This window comes from Mauremys mutica, chromosome 22, assembly GCF_020497125.1.
Source record: "Mauremys mutica isolate MM-2020 ecotype Southern chromosome 22, ASM2049712v1, whole genome shotgun sequence".
Lineage (NCBI taxonomy): Eukaryota > Metazoa > Chordata > Testudines > Geoemydidae > Mauremys > Mauremys mutica.
The window spans coordinates 18,919,951-18,934,047 of record NC_059093.1 but is presented as its reverse complement, the minus strand read 5'-3'; the positions used below and the strand labels follow the sequence as shown (position 1 = coordinate 18,934,047).

Sequence of the window (14,097 nt, the reverse complement as noted above, 5' to 3'; positions counted from 1 at the left end):
GATCAATTCTCTGTCCTGCAAGCTAAGGAATTTTATGATTATAGGCAATGGTCTGTCAGCATCAAGAGTCCACAGCATGGGGGAATCAATGTGCCCATTTAAAATCCCTGATTTTTAGTGTATCTGGTTGTCCTTCTTGGCATTGTGTAACCCTGGCAGCCTCAGAAAGCAAAAGACAAAGCAAGGCCCCCTGTGGGACTCATGTTCAGAGTGAAGTGAGAAAGCAGCTCCTCAGCAGAGTGCTCACATTGAAACTGCTGCTGTCATGGAGGGTGGAGGAGTGAAATTGCAGCAGGCAGGTAATGATAGCGCTGAATACTAGAAGGTCTTTGCTGCCCAATGATGCAATTAATGTAATAGATTCATACTTGATTCCACATGGGTAGCTCTGAACAGAATTTGCTTCCTCATCTGAGCCTAGAATCCTCTCCCTCCTACTTCATTGCCTTAATTTTAAGGTGTTTGTGGCTATTACAGAGAAATTTTGATTGAAATGTATTGCTCACAGTATTTGGCTGACGGTCCCTTAAAGGTACTGATCTTTTCGGTGATGACACATGGGGTGGATATGATGGAATAAGAAGAGGGATTTAGACTTTTGATATAGAGAGAAGTAGATTCAATCAACCACTCTACACCAAGGCCCCTGCTCTATGCCTCTGCATTCCCCAACCACAGTGTCGGTAGCTATACCTAAGAGCAGCTTTCCAAGGAGTTCCATCCTTAGAACTCTTTACATTAAGAATGAGTGTCCTTCTAGAATGTATCTTTTAGCTCAACCAGAAATTAATGATCTCAATGCTGGAATCACTGGGTGAAATTCTATGGCCTACTAATGCACAAGATCAGACTCAATCGTCAAAATGCTGGCCTTAAAATCAATGACTCTATTAATCTATGCCATGTAAGTAACAAAAACTAAACTTCAGTGAAGCTTTCTTCCCTAGCATGGCTGTCCTTAGGATTTTTGCTGCAGAACCCCTCTGCTCCACATCCTGGTTCTCTCCAGATGCCCTCTCCACAGCTGTACCATGTAGCCCTACTATAGATACCGCTCTGACTCCAACAGTTATTTTATTCCTCTTTCTCCTCCCCCTGCAGAGCTGTCTAGTCTCTATCCAGCCAGCCCAACAATATAGAGAGTGAGCTCTGCAGGCACAGGTCTGCAGGGGGAGCAGCAGACTGCAGCCTAGAGCACACTATAGCAGCCAAGATTTGATGCCCCAGGAAGACAGAAAAGCTCAAAGGGGATGCGAGCAGGAGTGAGAGGAAGAAAGGAGAGGAGAGAAATTTCAGGGAAGGAGTGAGCAAAGAGGAGGAGGGGATTTGAGGGTATAACAAAAAAGCTAGAGAGGAGATGGGGAAACTTGAAGGGAAAAGGAAGGGAGAAAAATAAGGGGGGAATTAATAGGTTTGATGTTATGGTGGTGGTGGTGGGGATTGATGGATTTATGACTGGAGATTCATGCAAATACTGTAATGCATATTCATCTAATATAGAAATTAAGACACTATAACATTTACATAAAATCTCCAGATGCCCAGACTTACAGCCCTGATAAGTAATGTCTGATACCTGGCCAGGAATCATGATGTGATGGAGAGACTGCTGAGACTCATCAAGCCCTTGGATCGCTACCCCTTCCTGCTTCTCCACATGGGCACCAATGATACTGCCCAGAATGACCTTGAGCGGATCACTGCAGACTACGTGGCTCTGAGAAGATTGATAAAGGAATTTGAAGCACAAGTGTCATTCTCGTCCATCCTCCCTGTGTAAGGAAAAGGCCCGGGTAGAGACTGTCGAATCGTGGAAGTCAATGAATGGCTATGCAGGTGGTGTCTGAGAGAAGGCTTTGGATTCTCTGACCATGGAATGGTGTTCCAAGAAGGAGGAGTGCTAGGCAGAGATGGGATCCACGTAACGAAGAGAGAGGAGAGCATCTTCGCAAGCAAGCTGGCTAATTTAGTGAGGAGGGCTTTAAACTAGGTTCACCGGGGGAAGGAGACCAAAGCCCTGAGGTAAGTGGGGAAGTGGGATACCAGGAGAAAGCATGAGCAGGAGAGCACAAGAGGAGAGGACTCCTGCCTCATACTGAGAAAGCAGGACGACCAGCGAGTTATCTTAAGTGCCTGTACACAAATGCAAGAAGCCTGGGAAACAAGCAGGGAGAACTGGAAGTCCTGGCACAGCCAAAGAATTATGATGTGATGGGAATAACAGAGACTTGGTGGGATAACTCACATGACTGGAGTACTGTCATGGATGGATATAAACTGTTCAGGAAGGACAGGCAGGGCAGAATAGGTGGGGGAGTTGCATTGTATGTAAGAGAGCAGTATGACTGCTCAGAGCACTGGTATGAAACTGCAGAAAAACCTGCCATTGGAGTCAGAATCTGAAACAAGTGTGAGCAGTGCTAAAAGGGAAGAAAATTTGCAATGCAAGAGTTAAATTGATGACTATTAATCTTCAGAAATGTCACACTGTAGGCCTTGCTGGAGCCTTAGGCATAACTAAAAGTGTGAACCAAAGACTGTGAACCAGAGGAGACCCGGTCTTGGAAAAACTAGGTTTTGGCTAGCCAAGTAAACACATTCTTGATCAGACAGGTTGGTACAAGAACACCCGGAGTTCTCAAGTAATTACCTAAACACATTCTTAAGAAATGGTACAAGAACACACTGACCCCCTCATAAGATAAGGATGGGATGACAGGATAATGGATAAGGATGTTTTGTTCGAACTAGCAGATACAAGGTGTAGGGTTGGTAACGAACAATGTCTGGAGTGTAATATGTAACATATTTTTATCAATGTATAAAAGGAGAAGTCATAGGAGGGACATGGGTTGGATGAATGGACTATAAGGTGGATAGAAAGCTGGCTAGATCGTCAGGCTCAATGGGTAGTGATCAATGGCTCCATGTCTAGTTGGTAGCCAGTATCAAGCGGAGTGCCCCAAGGATTGGTTAGGGTGGCCAGCACATCCCTCGGCCTGCACCACTTCCCGCAGCCCCCATTGGCCAGTGGGAGCCGCGATCAGCCGAACCTGCGGCAGGTAAACAAACCGGCCCGGACCTCCAGGGGCTTTCCATGAACAAGGGAGGCCCAATTTTGAGAAGCACTGGACTAGATGACCTCCTGAGGTCCCTTCCAATCCTGATATTCTATGATTCTATGACATCTTTGCCTAGTCTAGGGGGCACTCTCCTGGTGCTCTGACTGAGCTGGTACAATTGTCGTGGACATACATGTGTTAGTGTACCTGTAACCACAGAAGCAGCACTGTAGTATTGTTCTTTGTCAATAATAAACCTGGTTGAGTGCCTTTGCCACCAAGCTGAGTTTGTGGTCTTTCTTCATGAGTAACATTGAGGTCTGTTGAACCACCAGGCTACGTTCTCTTCTCATGCAGCTAACACCAGAACACCAAGAATGGGTCCACTGAGCAGCTGTGACAGTGTAGAAGCCTTGATAGCGTTGCTGCAGCAATGACCTTCCACAGCACTTAACAACACTGATGACTCCGACTGCTGATAAGGTAAGTGGCAAGCTGCCTGCTCTAGGGGTCATGACCTCAGGTGACAGAAAACTATGAACTGGGGCACCCCCTCTCCTCCACAGATCTCCAGAAACTTTGATAAGGTTTGGATGTGCTGGGTAATGAAAAATGTGGTCCATACGAGTTTAAAAAAGAGTGTGGGGAAACATGGACTGGAATCTGTAAGGCTAGGGCAGAGAGTGTAGCCTTGAAAAATAATAAGAATAATAAATGTACAATATTGCAAACTATGGCCATGACTGTTAGACGGTTAAGACAACACACCACAAAACTGGCTGGGCAAATAACAAAAACAAAAGAAGAGTTAAGAGAAGCAGCCAAGCCATGGAAGGCTTCAACTCTCCTGGCAGGGCAGCAAGCAGTCCAGAGACATGATACATTACAGCAAGCACAAGAACAGAATAGAAAATTGGAAATAGCTGTAGTGAATCTGCAGAAAAAAAGTGCCAGCCCCTGTTATAAATCTTGTTGGGCAACAACAGGCTTCGGGTATTTATATAGCGCCTGAAGAATGGGGACAGAAATAGAAAAAGGTAGCCCTAGCAAAATTAAGAGATGGAACATGAGATGATTGGAATGGGTGTTGGAATGGGGGCATTGGGAATGACCCAGACCAAGAGTGACCAAGCCGTCTCTGTGCATTGCAACCACCACCGTATGATAAGAGCTACATTCTGGCAAAACCTAAATTGAGACCTAGACTGGTGCCTGCTGGAATGAAAGAGTAAGTGCACAGGAGGGAAAAGTAGCAAACAATACTTTCACTAGATTGGTAAATCAGATGAAGGAGAAAATGGAACCGTTCACAGACAGGGCTGGGTTTACACCTTAGGTGCCCTGAGGCACAGCAACTTCTTTAGAGAGGTAAGGTGCCCCTAGAATGCCAGTGCCTCTGGGCACATGCCTACTGTGCCTAATTGGAAATCCAGCCCTGTTCACAGAGCATATTAGGAGATGGGAGCTATGACTTGATTGCTGGGGAGTGGATTAAAAAAGGATTTCAAACTGAAAAGCCAAGAGCGATCAGGTTAACACCTAGAATTGATACATTAATCCATGGAGCTGCACAGAAATGGTTAACTGCAGCAGGGAAGGGCAATCCTGCAATCCATTTGGCATGCAGATAAAAGCAACTGGGGGAACAAATTTGGGTTTTCCAAAAAGAGGTAAATAACAACCCCCACTCTCCTCTCAGGGCCAGGATAAAAACTAGGGTTATGGGTTCCCAACCCTCTGCTTTAACCTATGGAGCCCCACTCCTCATTCAGAGCTAATAATATAACCTTCTTTCTCAAACAGTTTTATATATCAGTTAAATTTTCCTTTATATCTTCTCTCAGTTTGCAAAACTCACTGCTGCTGCCGGTACTTCACAGAGTTAATTAATCTCTTGGCTCAGGTCTCCTGCCCTTCCTAGATTGCTCTTCTCCTCTCTCCCCCTTCTCCCCCAACCTCTCCTCATTTCTGCTCTCTGTTTTAAAAGTTAAAAGTTGTAGTTATTACAGACACCTGCATCACAGGAAAAAGATGAAGGAACTGGGGGTGCGGGGAAAGAAAAAACCTAATGTAAAAACGTTACTTTAAATAAGCCCAGTAAATTAATCATTTTAACCTTTCAGGAATGCAACAGCTGGAACTATTCCTAACTTTCTAGAAGATATGGTTGCCAAGCAACAGAAACGTTAGCTCTTCTTCTAATCTTAGCCATTAATTACTATATGAAACATGAGTTTTTCTTATTTCCATATAGCAGCATTTTTAAAATAAAAGGAATATAAAGTAATGGAACCTGCTTTAAGTTAACTAAATTAATACAACAAAGTGGGCAACTACTGTGGATTTTTATCAATTCTTATTAAAAGCTTTAAATAAAAAGGTAATAATTTGCTTATTTAAATATTTAACTCTTTTGCTCACCTGCCTGTTTTCTAAAATGCATTGCTTTAATAACGTTAAGCTCTTAAAGCCTTATTTTATATAGTTATAAATACAATTCTAGTGCCATTCGTCTTCAATTGTAAATTTGTCCTGTATGTCATATATGTTGTGCTCACAAACAGAGAAGAGTTAGTAGGGGAAGCAAAAGTGGATGGGAACCTGGGAGGCAGTGACCATGAGATGGTTGAGTTCAGGATCCTGACACAAGGAAGAAAGAGCAGCAGAATACAGACACTGGACTTCAGAAAAGCAGAAAAGGGGAGCTGATGGGCAGGATCCCCTGGGAAAATAACATGAGGGGGAAAGGAGTCCAGGATTGCTGGCTGTATTTTAAAGAATCCTTATTGAGGTTGCAGGAAAAAACCATCCCGATGTGTAGGAAGAATAGTAAATATGGCAGGCGACCAGCTTGGCTTAACAGTGAAATCCTCGCTGATCTTAAATGCAAAGAAGAAGCTTACAAGAAGTGGAAGATTGGACAAATGACCAGGGAGGAGTATAAAAATATTGCTCAGGCATGCAGGAGTGAAATCAGGAAGGCCAAATCACACTTGGAGTTGCAGCTAGCAAGAGATATTAAGAGTAACAAGAAGGGTTTCTTCAGGTATGTTAGCAACAAGAAGAAAGTCAAGGAAAGTGTGGGCCCCTTACTGAATGGGGGAGGCAATCTAGTGACAGAGGATGTGGAAAAAGCTAATGTACTCAATGATTTTTTTGCCTCTGTCTTCATAAACAAGGTCAGCTCCCAGACTACTGCACTGGGCAGCACAGTCGGGGGAGGAGGTGACTAGCCCTCTGTGGAGAAAGGAGTGGTTCAGGACTATTTAGAAAAACTGGATGAGAACAAGTCCCTGGGGCCGGATGCGCTGCATCCGAGGGTGCTAAAGGAGTTGGCGGATGTGATTTCAGGGCCATTGGCCATTATCTTTGGAAACTCGTGGCGATTGTGGGAGGTCCCAGATGACTAGAAAAAGGCTAATGTAGTGCCCATCTTTAAAAAAGGGAAGAAGGAGGATCCGGGGAACTACAGGCCAGTCAGCCTCACCTCAGTCCCTGGAAAAATCATGGAGCAGGTACTCAAGGAATCAATTCTGAAGCACTTAGTGGAGAGGAAAGTGATCAGGAACAGTCAGCATGGATTCACCAAGGGCAAGTCATGCCTGACTAACCTAATTGCCTTGTATGAGGAGATAACTGGGTCTGTGGATGAGGGGAAAGCAGTGGATGTGTTATTCCTTGACTTTAGCAAAGCTTTTGATACGGTTTCCCACAGTATTCTTGCCAGCAAGTTAAAGAAGTATGGGCTTGATGATTGGACTATAAGGTGGATAGAAAGCTGGCTAGATCGTTGGGCTCAATGGGTAGTGATCAACGGCTCCATGTCTAGTTGGCAGCCGGTTTCAAGTGGAGTGCCCCAAGGGTCGATCCTGGGGCTGGTTTTGTTCAATATCTTCATTAATGATCTGGAGGATGGCGTGGACAGGGGCGGCTCTAGGTATTTTGCCGCCCCAAGCACAGCAGGCAGGCCACCTTCGGCGGCTTGCCTGCAGGAGGTCCCCGGTCCCGCGGGTTCAGCGGCATGCCTGCGGGAGGTCCGCTGAAGCCGCGGGACCAGCAGACCCTCCGCAGGCATGCCGCTGAAGGCAACCTGCCTGCCGCCCTCATGGTGACTGGCAGAGCACCCCCCATGGCTTGCCTCCCCAGGCACGCGCTTGGTGTGCTGGTGCCTGGAGCCGCCCCTGGGCACGGACTGCACTCTCAGCAAGTTTGCAGATGACACTAAACTTGGAGGAGTGATGGATACGCTGGAGGGTAGGGATAGGATACAGAGGGACCTAGACAAATTAGAGGACTGGGCCAAAAGAAACTTGATGAGGTTCAACAAGGACAAGTACAGAGTCCTGCACTTAGGATGGAAGAATCCCATTCACTGTTACAGACTAGGGACCGAAAGGGCTAGGAAGCAGTTCTGCAGAAAAAGACTAGGGGTTACAGTGGACGAGAAGCTGGATATGAATCAACAGTGTGCCCTTGTTGCCAAGAAGGCTAACAGCATTTTGGGCTGTATAAGTAGGGGCATTGCCAGCAGATCGAGGGATCTGATCATTCCCCTCTATTCGGCATTGGTGAGGCCTCATCTGGAGTACTGTGTCCAGTTTTGGGCCCCACACTACAAGAAGGATGTGGAAAAATTGGAAAGAGTCCAGCGGAGGGCAACAAAAATGATTAGGGGGCTGGAGCACATGACTTATGAGGAGAGGCTGAGGGAACTGGGATTGTTTAGTCTGCAGAAGAGAAGAATGAGCGGGATTTGATAACTGCTTTCAACTACCTGAAAGGGGGTTCCAAAGAGGATGGATCTAGATTGTTCTCAGTGGTACCTGATGACAGAACAAGGAGTAATGGTCTCAAGTTGCAGCGGGGGAGGTTTAGGTTGGATACTAGGAAAAACTTTTTCACTCAGAGAGTGGTGAAGCACTGGAATGGGTTACCTAGGGAGGTGGTGGAATCTCCTTCCTTAGAGGTTTTTAAGGTCAGGCTTGACAAAGCCCTGGCTGGGATGATTTAGTTGGGAATTGGTCCTGCTTTGAGCAGGGGGTTGGACTAGATGACCTCCTGAGGTCCCTTCCAACCCTGATATTCTATGATTCTATGCTGTGTCATTGTATGTTGTGTCTGTCACGTAAATACTTCTTTTGTTTTCACTTTGTTGCAACAAAAGTCAATTTTATATTTTTTTAAATATAAGTGTTACCACAACATGTTAATATTATGGTTGGGGTATAGCCATCATAATATTATTAATAACCAATTTTTGTTGCAAAGCTCAAAAAGGCCTCAGTTATAAATATATGTACATTTTTGCCTCAACAAATAATGCAATTGCAAATGAAAACAATTCTCTTTTATCAGTCACAGGTTTTTTATACAATTAGTGCAAAAGTAGTATTAATGAAATGACAATTTTTGGTTTGGGTTTTTATAAACTTGTTTGCACCTTTATTAAATATTAAAATATAGTTATAGGAATGTTATAGCAAAAATCTTTAAAAAGATAATATATACCGGGGTGGCCAAATTTACTGACCCTCTGTTCAGGAGCCGCATGACATGCACAACCTTTACACATGCATTTTAAAAAATATTAACATCCTAATTACTGTATCTTGGCTAATTACTGCTAGAGCTAGAGGTCTTGTGGGTCTCCATCCTGGTTGTAAGTCTTTGGAAATCTGGTTCAGATGTTATCAAGGCGGATGTTGATTTGTAAGGACTGAAGGATGTTTCAATTTTACGAACTTCATTGCGGAGTACAGAGATTCACAGCAATATGTTGTGCCAAAAATTGAAATGAGTCACACACTAGTCTTCTTGAGTTGAGGCTACTTTGTTCCTGGCACTTGCTTCCAGAACTTGATTGTAGACTGTGATATATGCTTCATCTTTAGAGCCTGATCAACCATGAATGGGCTTACAAGAAAGGTAAAACAGGATTTCAGCTTCTGCAAGTCTTCAAACCTGGCCTGAAAGTCATCAGTCCTTGATTTACCTCTGTATTCCTCAAGTTTGTGATTTTCTATTTTGATTTCAAGGAATGTGTTTACCCTACTCTTGAGACAGGGAATGTGGTTGAAGTCTTTTGACACTATATCTGTTTCCAGAAGCTTTAACTTGTTCTGGAAGCTGAAGACTGTCTGGGAAAGGTCAGAAAAAATCTTATCCTTCCCTTGGAGTGCCAAATTGAGAGTTTGCAGATGACGCATAATATCAGTGCATCCATTGCTCATCTTTCAGTGGTGGATAAGACTTTTCCTTTTCTTCAAGGAAAGCACTGATAGGCTCCAACAGTGTAGTAACTAATTACAAGAAGTTTTAATATGAAGGCTTCATTTGTGATGTCACCATTCCAAATTCCTGTTTTACTCCTTATAGACAAAGCACTGTGGGACACACTGTAATAGTGCCTATCCCAGTTGTTCAAAATGAATCGAAGACTACACCTCTCAACTAAAGTCCTGGACCTAATATTCTCAGGCCCACTATATGGGACTAAGAACAATTGGAAAAAGAAAACTGTCCACTGGTCGTATGAGGGAATGTGCAGACCATTTGACACAAGGGGCATGAATGTATGGATGAGTAAAGCAAACTGGCCAAGGAACAGTGCTTAGCCCACTGGGTCATTTTCAGTTAATACATTATGATTTTCTGGTATGATGGGTAAACATCCTCCCCCTAAAAAGAGAAAAAGGAGGGGAATGTAGGCCTTGCTGGAGCCCCAGGCATAATGAACAATGTGAACCAAGGGCTGTGAATCAGAGTAGGCCTGGCCTTGGCAAACTAACAACACACTAGGTATTTACTAGCCATTAAGCACAGTCCTGACTGGAGAGGTTGGTAGAAGAGCACCCAGAATTCTCAAGTAACTACATAAACACATTCTTAAAGAAGGTAAAAGAACACACTGATCCCTTGTAAGATAATGATGGGATGACAGGATATTGGATAAAGATGTTTTGTTCAAACTAGCAGGTACAAGGTGTAGGGTTAGTAACGAACATTTGGAGTGTAATATGTTTGTATCAGTGTATACAAGGAGAAATCATAGGAGGGGCTTCTTTGTCCAGCCTAGGGCATTGTCCTGGTTCCATTGTCATAGAATATCAGGGTTGAAAGGGACCTTAGGAGGTCATTTAGTCCTACCCCTGCTCAAAGCAGGACCAATCCCAGACAGATTTTTGCCCCAGATCCCTAAATGGCCCCCTCAAGGATTGAACTCATAATACTGGGTTTAGGCAAGCCAATGGTCAAACCACTGAGCTATCCCTCCCCCCATCACAGGCATCTGTGTGTTAGTGTCCCTGTAACCATGGAGCCAGGGCACTAGTGCCACGAGTCATTGACAATAAGCCTGGCAGAACATCTTTGCCAGCAAGCTGAGCCTGTGATCTTTCTTTGAGTAACATCAGTGTCTGCTGAATTTGCAGGCTGTGCTCTCTGCTCGTGTAGCTAACACTGGAGCTCCAAGAACAGAAGCACTGAGCAGCTGTTACAGCTTAGGAACCTTAACAGTGTTGTCACAGCAATGACATTACACAGCACTTAACAACACAGACAACAGGAGAAATTCAGCTTCCACTGAACTTGGTCACTACAGTAAAAGTCTATTTAGTATTTCAATATTTCTAGTGCTGTTATTAGGAGTGGATTTTATCTGAAGGCATCACAAGAACTCCTGGGGTATTAACAGAACAAACCTGATCCTGGAAAATATTCAGATACCCCTGCTAGATGTGGGTAGGAAGAAGCATGGAGTCTGCGGGGAGGAACAAATCTTGGCGCCTACCATGACCACAGGACAAGAGCGATGAATGTCATGAACCTGTGGTGCTTCAGAATAAAGTTGTGGCAAAACCAGATCATCACACAATAATACCCTAGAATAAAGGACTGCATCACTGAACCTATGGGAGTGTTTGAAGCTATGGATATCCAGTCAGAATTGTGTTAGCAGAGATCTGTTTCAAGTTGGACCAAAAGGGGAGTTTTGGGTAAGAGAAATAAATGTGAGTGACCAGGAGATGCAGGTAGTGAAAATTCAGATCTTGGGGACAGTGTCCAATGTAGCTAGCATCTCAAAGACTCTCACATGCGCAGTGGTCAAGAGCTATGATGCAACCCAATCAGAAAAAAGAAATAGGGGTTAACGTAACAGAAGCATCCATACAAGGCAATGACAAGAAGCAATTAGAACAGCTACTCTTACTGTATACTAGTGTGGTCTCCAAGAATAATGAAGAACTTCGGAGATATGATCATGTGCAACATTGGATTGTGCTTAAGACAGAGAGAATTCCTGTGAGGCATTCCCCATGTTAGAGTCCCCTGTTGTATCTAGTTGCATTGAAAGAGAAGCTAAATTATGTGCTGTAGGATGGCCAGATGGGTATTTGGAAAATATTACATAAAAGAGTCACCTGAGACTCAAGGAAGAATTGCCTATCTGACGCCATATGGGTTAGAATAATAGAAGATTAGGGTTGGAAGAGACCCCAGGAAGTCATCTAATCCAACCCCCTGCTCAAAGCAGGACCAACACCAACTAAATCATCCCAGCCAGGGCTTTGTCAAGCTGGGCCTTAAAAACCTCTAAGGATGACGATGCCACCATCTCCTTAGGTAACCCATTCCAGTGCCTCACCACCCTCCTAGTGAAATAGTGTTTCCTAATATCCAACCTAGACCTCCCCCACTGCAACTTGAGACCATTGCTCCTTGTTCTGTCATCTGCCACCACTGAGAACAGCCGAGCTCCATCCTCTTTGGAACCCCCCTTCAGGTAGTTGAAGGCTGCTATCAAATCCCCCACTCTTCTTTTCTGCAGACTAAATAACCTCAGTTCCCTCAGCCTCCCTTTGTAAATCATGTGCCCCAGCCCCCTAGTCATTTTTGTTGCTCTCCGCTGTACTCTCTACAATTTGTCCACATCCTTTCTATAGCGGGGGGACCAAAACTGGATGCTATACTCCAGGTGTGGCCTCACCAGTGTCGAATAGAGGGGAATAATCACTTCCCTCAATCTGCTGGCAATACTCCTACTTATACAGCCCAATATGCCGTTAGCCTTCTTGGCAACAAGGGCACACTGCTGACTCATATCCAGCTTCTTGTTCACTGTAATCTCCAGGTCTTTTTCTGCAGAACTGCTGCTTAGCCAGTCGGTCCCCAGCCTGTGGCAGTGCTTGGGATTCTTCCGTCCTAAGTGCAGGACTTTGCACTTGTCCTTGTTGAACCTCATCAGATTTCTTTGTTTTATCATTTTTGTCTTTCAGACACCCTCATATACTTGTTTTCATAAAACACACGAGGAACATCTGGTGGAAATAGAAAGGATTCTAAAGGTTTATAAGGAGTCAGGGTGTAAACTTGCCAAAAACATGTCAGTTTTCGAGGGGGCATATCACCTTCCTGGGATATATAGTCAGTAAGGATGGTTTGGAACCCCAAGCCCAGAACCTGAATGTTATAAAGGACTGGATGGTTCCTACAAACCTGGAGGAAATTCACACCATTATATTAGTAACTAAAAGCAAGTCTATAAAGCCCTGCGGGGATACAAAATTTGTATCCGCATCCCATTTGCACATATAAATGCGGATATCTGCAGATTTGCAGGGCTCTACAAATCTGGATCGAAGAATAGCAAAAACTTTTGAGTTACTGAAAGAAGGATTTCTAAACCTTGCTGTGCTTTAATTCCTGGACTCTTCTCATCCATTAATCGTAATTTGTAATGCCTCAAAGTGCTGGATTTGCACTTGAACAAATTGATGAGCTCTGCAGGCACAGACTGATGGCTCTTTGAGGTCGCAAATTAAATGAGAGGGAAACCAACTATTTGACTACAGAATAAGAGGGTCTGGCTCTTTTTGCGGGCCCTTAAGGTCTATCATCCATATTTTCTAGATACAGAATTCACATACTGCACTGACCACATTGCCTCAAGGTGACTTGTTATGAAACACAATCCAGAAGGATGCTTGTGGAGATATAAAAGCAGCAAAGAGTCCTGTGGCACCTTATAGACTAACAGATGTATTGGAGCATGAGCTTTCATTCATGAATACCCACTTCGTCGGATGCACCCACGAAAGCTCATGCTCCAATACGTCTGTTAGTCTATAAGGTGCTACAGGACTCTTTGCTGCTTTTACAGACCCAGACTAACACGGCTACCCCTCTGATACTCGTGGAGATGGATTCACAAACGACCGAAGTATATATTTACAATTCACCGTAAACAAAGCAAAATGTGGTCGTGGATTATTTCAGACAGGTGAGGGCAGTGAGACTAGACTCTGCTTGGGCCTCTGAGCATATCTTGCAAGAACAGCCTATGGACCCTGAATTATGTGTGGTGTCAACAGATCTACCGAAAGGGGGAGAGAGTGGTGAAGTTCAATGCAGCTCAGGAATGATTATTCATTGATTCGGCTACCAACTTGCTGGTGTATGAAGGTAACAGCTTGCTGGCAAGCTTACAGAAAACAGTATTAGACTGTCTTCATGACAGCGAAGCAGCAGGCCATCTGGGGTATGAAAAGAGACTGAACCTGGTATCTGACAGATTTTTTTGGGTGGACATGGCTGCAGACATGAAGGACTGGATTCCTTCCTGTCTTATGTGTCAAGAAAGGAAATCACCAGTGAGGAGAGGTAGAATTACTTTAGGGGAAACACTCCAATCTAGTAAACCCTGGGAGTTCATACAGATTGACTTGAAAGGCCCACTTCCAGGAACACCAGCTAGAAATCAATATTTGCATATGATGCCTTCTCAAAATATGTGGTGGCATAAAAGGACTGAGTCTGTTATAAATGCATTGCTGAAACATATAGTGTTACAACTGGCCCACCAAGCTGTATCTGCAGTGATCAGGGGAAGGAATTTGAATTGTGGTTATTATAGAAGGTTTGGCAACAACTCCAGATAACCAATGTGAGAACCAGTGTTGCTTATCCTACAAGTAATGGGGGAATGGAGAGAGCAAACCGCACCATTGGTTCCATGCTTAGAGTCTGAGTCAGTGAA

At 44.2% G+C, this 14,097-nt stretch overlaps 1 protein-coding gene and 1 long non-coding RNA gene across 7 annotated transcripts in view; one reads left to right on the top strand and one right to left on the bottom strand.

Annotated features, from left to right (window-relative positions):
• Positions 1–14,097, bottom strand: part of PKNOX2 (PBX/knotted 1 homeobox 2) — a 651,385-nt gene that overhangs the window by 82,196 nt on the left and 555,092 nt on the right. The gene's annotated exons all lie outside the window — the stretch shown is intronic.
• LOC123354883 overlaps positions 1–14,097 on the top strand; it is a 31,771-nt gene that overhangs the window by 552 nt on the left and 17,122 nt on the right. Inside the window, exon 2 of the long non-coding RNA XR_006574931.1 lies at positions 3,420–3,545. This is a non-coding gene — a long non-coding RNA (uncharacterized LOC123354883). The remainder of the gene's footprint in view (positions 1–3,419; positions 3,546–14,097) is intronic.